Here is a 10000-nt window from a genome sequence, read left to right as displayed (position 1 = left end):
TTGCATAATATAAAAATATTAAAAAACAATATAATAAAAGTTTCATTTACCTTATTATTGCAGGCTTGTCTGCAAGACTCTGGGCTCTTTCATAATCGAGTAGTAACCGTTGTCGTCGTAGTCCAAAGAAAGTCCGTAAGATAAGTCCATTTTCGTTCCAGGTCGTCAGGTTGTAGGGCTGTAGGTGACTGTTACAGTTGCTAGTAACTAGAAGAGGAAGGAATAAACCTTACATCTTCATATTCCTCTAGAAAGTGGTCGTCTGGTGAGGGCTCATCAGGCTCATCTTCATTGGGTGATGCTGCAAGAGCCTTTTGCCTCTCAGTAAGTTCTAATAACCACTTAGCACCTGTAGCAACCAAATAATTTTGACACAGGTGTTCAATGTCTTGTAGCTTCTGCTTTTGAATCATTATATCGTGTATGTATTTGTTATTGACAGGAGCACTGAGGTCCAACTCCCTTACCCGCCTATCCTTCCGACCTGGAACAAGACTGACTTTAAGGGCATCTTCGTCGCTCATACCATACTCTGCTTTGTCTATGACAACAGAATCACTACTAGTAGGCTTATCACCTTTTTCTTTCACTGTCGAGTCACTGTCTACAGTCTCTATAGTAGTTTCAAAGCAGCTGCTAGTATAATCAGGATCATCAGGGTCTGATTCACTGCTGCTCGGAATATATTCCTCCTCTACGTCCTCCATGAACAGCTGGGAATGCACAGTACTTTTTCTGAGAGATTGCTTTCCATGCCAAAACACATCATCATCGTCGTCAGAATCTCTGATAACTGTTTTTTCTGGGGTTTTAAAGGAAAGCTTTTTATTGGCCTTACTTTGAACTGTTACTGACGAACCGTAAAATGCCTTCACTTTGCTCTTTTTCCCTTTAGGTGTTAGTGTAATCACAACATCCCCATGATGTTGTGGAACATCGGTTCCACTTCCCGATAAAGATGCACTAATATTGGCAGCATCACGCACTGTTACACCTTTTTTTCCCCCACTACCACTCCTTCGAGTGTTCTTCTCCATTATTTTGAACAGTATAGCACAAAAAAAAATGAAGTTTTCACTGAAAAACACCAAAAACACAGACGACCGGCAAAAGCGTGACTCTGTTCTCGACTATAAACAAACCGGACTCTTGTGATTGGCTGAGAGCGAGCGTGAATGCTCTTCGCTGATTGGCTGCGTGGCAGATAGATCCCTAGTATGCAGGCGCGTTCGCAAGGCCACTGCACTATAGAAAGGCTAACTTGAAATAGATCCTTAGTATATGGTTATTCGGCAGAGTCCAAATTCTGTATACGAAGGATTATTTCAATTTGGCGAGAAGGTTTTATACCCAATGCTACTTCTCGGGATTTTCGACCAACTTGCAGATTGAATTTCTGTCTGAAATTTTGTAGGAAGAAAGTTCAATACTTGCTCCATCGAGAACCCTGATAAAAAAAAAATGACCCAAATTTCGAGATAGATCCTTTCTATAGTGAACGCCTATATACATATATATTAAAAACTGAAGTCACGGTCACATTATTATTAATGTGAAAGAACGCATATATAGAAAACCAATGTTATTGTAATTTAACTCTGGAAATTATGTAAAGAGTTTAACCCAAGGCTAATTTGATCCTTTGAACCACATCTAGAATATACATAACAAAAGATCCCATATAAACACGAGGCGCTTTGTGTCGTATTTATATGGGTAATGGCTAAACCTCTAGGAATACTCTAGGCCTCAGGAAACTCGCTTCCATATCGTAAATACAAATGTAAACTGTATTTTTGTGCAATGTTTCGGCTTATGCTATTAATATAAGCACTCTACTTATGGTCTCATGTTGCTGAAAAGTGTTAAGTAATTATCGTCCGTATGGACCTTTCAATCCTTTATGTTTTAATTTCAGGTGGGGTAAAAAATGCCTACTTTTTTCTTGCAAGGAAAGCTGGTACGTTATAGTTTTGTTGCCATAATGAATTACTTTAACTCGATAACTAAAAATTATCAATGATTTCGTTTTTTCTAGGTCAAGATTATTACTGACTTAAACCAAAATAAATATATAAGAATTTGCTAGATGTAAAAAGGCAAAGTTGACATTAAGATAAAACACTGTTCGTAATTCATATTATAAGTTTTAGATTGTTATCAAATTCCTGGCCGAGATAAAGATTCCTTAGTGCAAAGTAGAATCTATTAGATTGAAAATATCATCTAGAACACTGGATGTCTCTGAGGAGGCTTTGGGGCAGGATGAATTCCTGACAAATTCATTAAAAAAGATTAAACAAATAAATATGTTCTGTAACTTAAGAAAGATGAACCTGCTAAGAGGAATATGGGTCAAATAACGAACCCTTTTATTGGAGTGTTTTCTCAATAGTCGTTACTAATTATTCCCCATTACCATTAGCAATCCTTTCTCGGCCACCCTTATGTATTCTGTAGAAACTATTATTATTATTATTATTATTATTATTATTATTATTATTATTATTATTATTATTATTATTATTATCTGCTGTGTTTATGCGTATTCGTTTATTATTATAACTTTTTATCCTTTGTATCTAAACTTTGTATATTGTATTGTAACTATTTTGTTGATCTCTGTAAATGGCCACGAGCTGAAAAAAAAAGATGCTATCATTAATGTTATTATCATCCTCTAAATACACCATCGATCCTTCCTGTACATAATGCTGGATAGGATTGAAGGCTATTGCGTCGTCTGAATTGGTTTCCGATCCTCTCAGAGGATGTGTTGGTTCCAGATCGGAGTCTGATTTACTCGTCTCCATAATTCGCCTGAAATCGCTCTCCTGTGTCATGGCGACGGTAACGATTTCACATTTCCCGTAATGGCCTCGTGGATCTGAATTTGATTTCCGAGGAAAATGATGAATTTTCCTCTGACACAGAAACGAGATTTGACAATTACAGGTGCTTAAGTGTAAACTCGGCCACTGGAAAATGAGGAATTCGTCTGGATTACTTTGACCCGTGTTCTATTTTTCGGAATTAGAATCAACGCTGAATTTCAACTTCAGCTACTTTCTGGGCATGAGTTTCCTTGCCGAAGGTCCGAGACACAGAAAAGGAATTTTTCCAGGAAGAAATAACTGAGACAATGAGGTTTGTATGATTGTCTGTCTGTCTGTTTTTCTGTCTGTCTCGGTCTAAACCGTACGAACTGTATTTATTTTTTTACGTGAAGACTTTATTTGTACAAATGAACTGCAGTTAATAGACATATTAAAGGTAATTCACTTTACTAGTCTGAGGATTTCCAAACAATGCTCTAATTTCATGCCATATTTGAATGGTCTTGATATAACTGTGATCACAGGCCATAAAAAAGTAGTTTTGTTATTTGATAAAAATAATGTACTAATTAATGACAGATATTTATTTCATATATACCCTATGTAATATGATAAGAATATATCTACTTCTATTGACTTGCAACGGCAGATGAAAGAGAAAATATGGCATTGTTCTCAGGCATGGAGTTCGTACCTTATATAAGAATGGAAAGAGCCCTGAAAAGTTTACGGGGATTTTATTGTATTATGTGAGCTATTTCTAAAGAATATTATTCATAGATATGGTCAGAGAAGTAAAAATGGCCAGGAGAGAAGTCCAAGTTCAATTTGATATGATAATGAAAAAAGGGGTGTCTGGAGCTACATATGCTCATTATTTGGTTGAAGAAACGATTAAGATAAAGAGGTCAGTTTAGAAACAGAGGGGAATATGTGGCAGTAGAGGTAGTTCTGAAAAGAAAGTTACGTGATAACTACGCGGTAATGGGATATAAAAGTGAAAATAAACGAAATGTAGGATAAAGATAAAACAAACTGGTGTAAGAGTAGATTAGGAATATGCAAAATTCAGTGAAAGTCATGGGGTTGGTAGTGATAAGAATTTATTGATAAGCCTTTGTTTCAGTTTCTTTCCAAGGGGAAATAAGTTCACGGATAAAAGTTTTCATTTGAGACAACAAATTTCTGTATATTTTTCTCGTGGAAAAACCAAATTATGAATTATTAAGCTCAATGTGATTAGTTAAGTCTAATGCTAACTTTAAAAGTAGATGAATTTCTCAACATGAAACTTATTTTCAGTCGTTCCACCAATAGCGCAGTAAAAAAAAAAAAAAAAAAACTCTCGTAAAGTTGTGGCAAATTAAATTTTTGACCCAGAGCATATTCACAACATTTATACCATTTTCAGTTAATCTCTAATCCTGTTGTATGAAGCTGGATAAACCTGTGCATCAGTACTGTATAAACTGCAATCAAAATAGTAAATCGTACTTTGGCGCTCTCTCTCTCTCTCTCTCTCTCTCTCTCTCTCTCTCTCTCTCTCTCTCTCTCACTTCTATGGCTTTGGTCTGGGTAATTATCACTTATATTTTCCGTATGAGAGAGAGATTTAAAACAAAGAGATCATAACAGTAAACAAAAAAAAAAAACTATAATTCGGAAAAGTTGAAATGTGAAACAAACGGCGTAGCGTGTCTCGTAAATGTACTGCCAAGAGATACTTGCAAGAATTGAGAGTTCTTTGACAAGAGAGTTTTAATTAAATGTCTAAATTTTATTCTATATTTCCTAAACATGCTCTCCAATTTGGGAAAACCAAGGTTAAATTTACGAAGACTTTTACAGATGATCGTGTCAGCATCTAATAGTAACAGAGCGTAAAAAAAAAAGTATGATAATTTATTTTATTAGTATTCTGTGTATTCTCAAGTATAAAAAGGCAAGGAATAAAGCAATCCTCAGAAGACTAGCATTATAAGAAGAGCTGAAAAACATTTAGAAATGTGTAAAGGAAGCGTAAATGGAGTTATGTGACCTGAAAAGGACCGCGAATCATTCTCATTGAAGTCTTACGGTGTTTCTCCCATGATGTGAATTGTAAGAAACCTTTTCTTCTTCTTTTTTTGATAAACCTAGTGGCGGCTTCACCAACCACAGGCACCGTAATGGTTCGTTTTATCACAATTTGGAAGACCAGTGTTGGAACTGCTGGCCTTCAGCTGTACAGAAATAGAATTTAATACAGATTTTAACTGTTTAGTCAGATAGGATTGTACCTGCATTGAAGCAGCTGAATTTAACCCAGTTATCCCGAAAATATTTCTTTAAATTTCCAATGATATATTTATTTTTCTCTTAAGCTGGCCTTTATGCTTTCTATGGATTATTTTTCCGGGTACGTCTGTGTATTTTTCCTTAACTTTGGACCTAAAATTAACCCTCAGCAAATATGATAGTTGAGTCCTACCGCTTTATAATTTGGATTTCCATTGGGAAATGTTCTTCATAAATATTCGCTTAGTAATAATAATAATAATAATAATAATAATAATAATAATAATAATAATAATAATAATAATAATAATAATAATAATAATAATAATAATATCTTTGAAGAAGACCCTTTAAGACATACTTTGTTGAAACTGCCATTCTTTTCAACCCAAATAATAATAATAATAAAATAATAATAATAATAATAATAATAATAATATAATAATAATAATAATAATAATAATAATAATAATAATAATAATATAGATGTGAACAAAAAAAAAATAACCTTAACTAATATTTTTTCCAAAGTAAATCAGAGCTCCATAAAAAAACAAAAGATTCAGCAATAAAATAGAGTAGAATAACGATTGGTATAGTAAAGGCTTAACCGTAGTGTTAAAAAATAAAAGGGAAAAAGTCTTACAAAAAAGACCACTGATAACAAAGAAAGTTAGAATCGCCTCTGGAATAAAAGTGCCGGAATGTAAGTGGGCCGGGAAGTGTGAAAAACACGGCCGGGCCAACAGTGATATTGAAAAGGGGGACTTGTAGCAAAAAAGAAAGTGAGAGAAAGGCTATTGGAAGTTTTCAGAGAGAGAGAGAGAGAGAGAGAGAGAGAGAGAGAGAGAGAGAGAGAGAGAATTTAACTTTAGATAAAAAAGCAAGCACTTTCTTATAGCTTGTATATAATTTGTTGTTTCCACGGAACATATTTCACTTAGCTATTACTCAGCATCCAACAGTGTACACCATTAAATCAAACATCACTTGCAACCGATTTTTTATTAACTTATATTGTTACATTTAGAGACAACTAAACTCGGTTTTTTTTACCGAGGCACATTTGCACCGAATCGCAGGGGTGTCCTTTTAGCTCGGAAAAGTTTCCTGCTAGCTGATTGGTTGCAAATATTTTGTCCGAATAGCATCATTGCTTTCAAATAATTACCAAGTAATGTGAATCGAAACTTATTTACTAACCTAAATTTCTCCCTCAGATATGTGTTTTGTCAATAAATAATATTAACGAATAAAGAGATTATAAAGGATTGTGATGGTAAGTCTAAATTTAATAACAACACCCGCCGAAGTCAACGACAGGAGCTTGTTTTCGGATGTACGCTGCATAATTTTTTTACTTTTCACATATTTTAACACCAATCGGGATAAATTACACTAAGCATAAGAAAAACATGTTATTATAAACTTTCTTTGAATACCAGAGTCTACTAAAAACATGGAATTAATAAAACTCGCTATTATCGGAAACTTCCAGGGAGGTAAAAGGAACAGCCTGCGGCGGCCTGGCGGGAAAAACTATCACAGGTGATTGTCATTGCAGCATTTTCCTGATTTATGTAAATGTTGAAATCAGTGTTACGTTACTTAGATTACTTTAATGGCTATATCTGCAATGAAAAAGTTTCTGTGCTTCTTTTTGTAGGTGCACGCTAATAAAAATATATTTCGCAGACATTAACAACTTACTCTTTCATGTAAGTTACAGCAGAAAATGCGAGATAAGAAAACTTTTTTTCTTATTTTGCGTTCTGTTCAGGACACATATAAGGTTAACACGAGTTTCTGCGGATATTTTGAGAAGTAAAAGAATATGTGACTGAGTAGAATATGTACTATACACATATACATTTTAAGGATTAGCTGGCTACATGCGTCTACTGTCAAATACCGAGGCGGAGATGGAAGGGGGAGGGTATCGCGTTGTAACTCGGTGAAATTATGAATTCGTTTAATTATGATTTTTATGCAATTTATGGAACACTACAGTATCCTCAAACCGAAAATGGTGCTATTAATAGAATCTATACCTTTACGACAAAATTAGCAAATCCTTTCTATACGGACTTACATCATAGGCCTACATACACCTAGCTTAACTTATATCAAGCATCAGCTACTGTTTACTGTTACTCCTTACCTTAAAGAGTTAAGCAAATTTTATTGCAATTGTCAAAAAATGGTGTAAGACACATAGACATAGGCTAGCCTAGTTTGAAATCTGTGCAAGAAATAAAGCCATAATAAGGGAAGTACATTATTATTATGTAAAGAAAAAGAGCGTCTTCATATTCATCATCATATTTATCATAATGATATAACAAAGGCTTCAGCACAAAAGCCTATAAAGATGATATGTATCTGAAAAGTTTTCTTGCCCATCAACATTTGCTGGCATGTGGATACCATATGAATAACTAGGCCTACTTATCTAGGTAATTTTATCTAAATTTTATCTAATGCCACAGGCTGTTCCTTTTACCTCCCCGGAAGTTTTCACTAATAGCGAGTTTTATTAATTCCATGTTTTTAGTAGACTCTGGTATTCAAAGAAAGTTTATAATATGTTTTTCTTATGCTTAGTGTAGTTTATCCCAATTGGTGTTAAAATATGTGAAAAGTAAAAAAATTATGCAGCGTGCATCCGAAAGCAAGCTCCTGTCGTTGACTTCGGCGTGTGTTGTTATTAAATTTAGACTTACCATCACAATCCTTTATAAACTCTTTATTCGTTAACATTATTTATTGACAAAACATATGTCTGTGGGAGAAAATTAGGTTAGTAAATAAGTTTCGATTCACATTAGTTGGTAATTATTTGAAAACAATGTTGCTATTCGGACAAAATATTTGCAACCAATCAGCTAGCAGGAAACTTTTCCGAGCTAAAAGGGCACCCCTGCGATTCGGTGCAAATGTGCCTCGGTAAAAAAAAAAACCAGTATAGTCACTTGTTTCACTAAGTGCCATAACGTTGGCCTTTAGCCCGTTATATCTACCAAATATATTTTCCATCTTTATTAAACTCAAGCCACATCCAGACCCCATGTCTCAAATTCTTGCTATTCTTTTTATTTAACGATGGATCTGGGTAAGCGAGGAAGACTTCAGGGCCAGTTCCTTTGATGGCTTGTACAGTAACTTATAAAAGTGAAGCTACAAATTTCAAAATTGATCGTACTACTTTAGAAACTCGTGAATTGCCAGTTAGTATATTTTATTCCAATTATTGTCATCCTTTTTATCTGATAATAAGTACCAGTGATTAACTGTAGAACCACAGAAGGTAATTCCCCAGTGAGTGGTCAATGTTTAGCTCAATAATTGTTTATTAAAAGAAAAAAAAATTCCCCCCCCAAAAAAATAATTTCCCCTTAGAAACATCTGCGGCTCTCAATGTGTGATATCGAGTGTTCACCATTGACTGGCAGCAGGAACCGAGTGCATAAGCATTGGCCTAATGTGATTTGTAAATTAACTTTCTACTTTTATAGCGTCATATCGAAAGTTATTATGATTTCTTTTGATAATGCACAAAGAAGTTTAGCATCTGATTGAATGAAATATAAATAAGACACAAGTTGGTGTAGAAAAAATAATAAAAATGAAATCCAAGTTATATGCGCGTTTAGCATGGCCACATGGTTAGGCCTATTTCAGAAATCAAGGAAATACATTTTCCAGCTGGTTGTTTAATAAATTGAGTTGTTTGGATATCCAGATGGTTGTAAACACGATTTTCCATTAATTAGGTTTCATTATCAAGTCAGGGGAAATGAGGAAGTCTACACCTAAGTTAAGTCAGGGGAAGTGAGGAGGTCTAGACCTAAGTCAAGTCAGGAAAGTGAGAAAGTCTAGGCCTAAGTCAAGTCAGGAGAAGTGAGGAAGTCTGGGCTTAAGCCAAGTCAGGGGAAACGACTTAAGTCAGGCCTAAGACAAGGCAGGAAAGTGAGGAAGTTCAGACCTCAGCCAAGCCAGGGGAAGTAAGGGAAGTCTAGGCCTAAGTCAAGTCAGGGAAGTGAGGAAGTCTACGCCAAAGTCAAGTCCGGGGAAGTGAGGAAGTCTAGGCCTAAGCCAAGGCAGAGGAAGTGAGGAATAGAAGTCAGATAGATGAATTTTCAGTTGTTTTCGGTCAGCCTTGGTGGATCTTAGACTTGAATGGTTTGGGAACACTTTTATTATTTGGGGAAGCCCTCTGTATTTGTAACGGTTCTGTATTTGTAACGGAAAACCTGTTTGCAATCAAGTTTACCCTTTCAATAGTGGTTACTTTCTGTCAGTTATTGCAAACATAATGAAGGAGGGAACTGATTTACCTGTTTATTCAATATTACTGGCTGACGATGGGGGTATTGGGTCAAAGTCCCCCCCAACCCCAGTAGGTCTAAACCGAAGCCAAAGCTGAAGTAGAGTCCGAATGGTCGGGTCCTAAAATCTAAAATCAGAACTACCAACCACATCCAACTTCTCTGTTAAATCTAGGTGCATTCATGATTGATTATGCTTAATGTTACGGAGATTTTCCCCTTATAGTCTATTGATACTTGCATGGTTTTATGCATCTTCGCTAAAACAATTGATAATACACTATGACGTCAAATATTTGTTTCCACATTGCTCGAAATATGCAACGGTAATGTTGGTAATCCTGTGTTGAACGAAAATTTCAAATTGTTCCGTTTCTGTAGTTTGAAGTAATTACTGTACTTTGAAATAATTACTATTAGCGTAATTTTTCTTATGATTGTTATAAATATCATAGATTTGATATTTATGCATCATATGTTAGCTTTATTTTGCTTGATGGAGCTTTCAATGTAGAAAAAATAAGTTTTTCAGCTACGTGTTGAAGTTGCCAGTTAGTG

Source organism: Macrobrachium rosenbergii, chromosome 4, assembly GCF_040412425.1.
Source record: "Macrobrachium rosenbergii isolate ZJJX-2024 chromosome 4, ASM4041242v1, whole genome shotgun sequence".
Classification (NCBI taxonomy): Eukaryota; Metazoa; Arthropoda; class Malacostraca; order Decapoda; family Palaemonidae; genus Macrobrachium; species Macrobrachium rosenbergii.
This window is presented reverse-complemented; position numbering follows the sequence as displayed.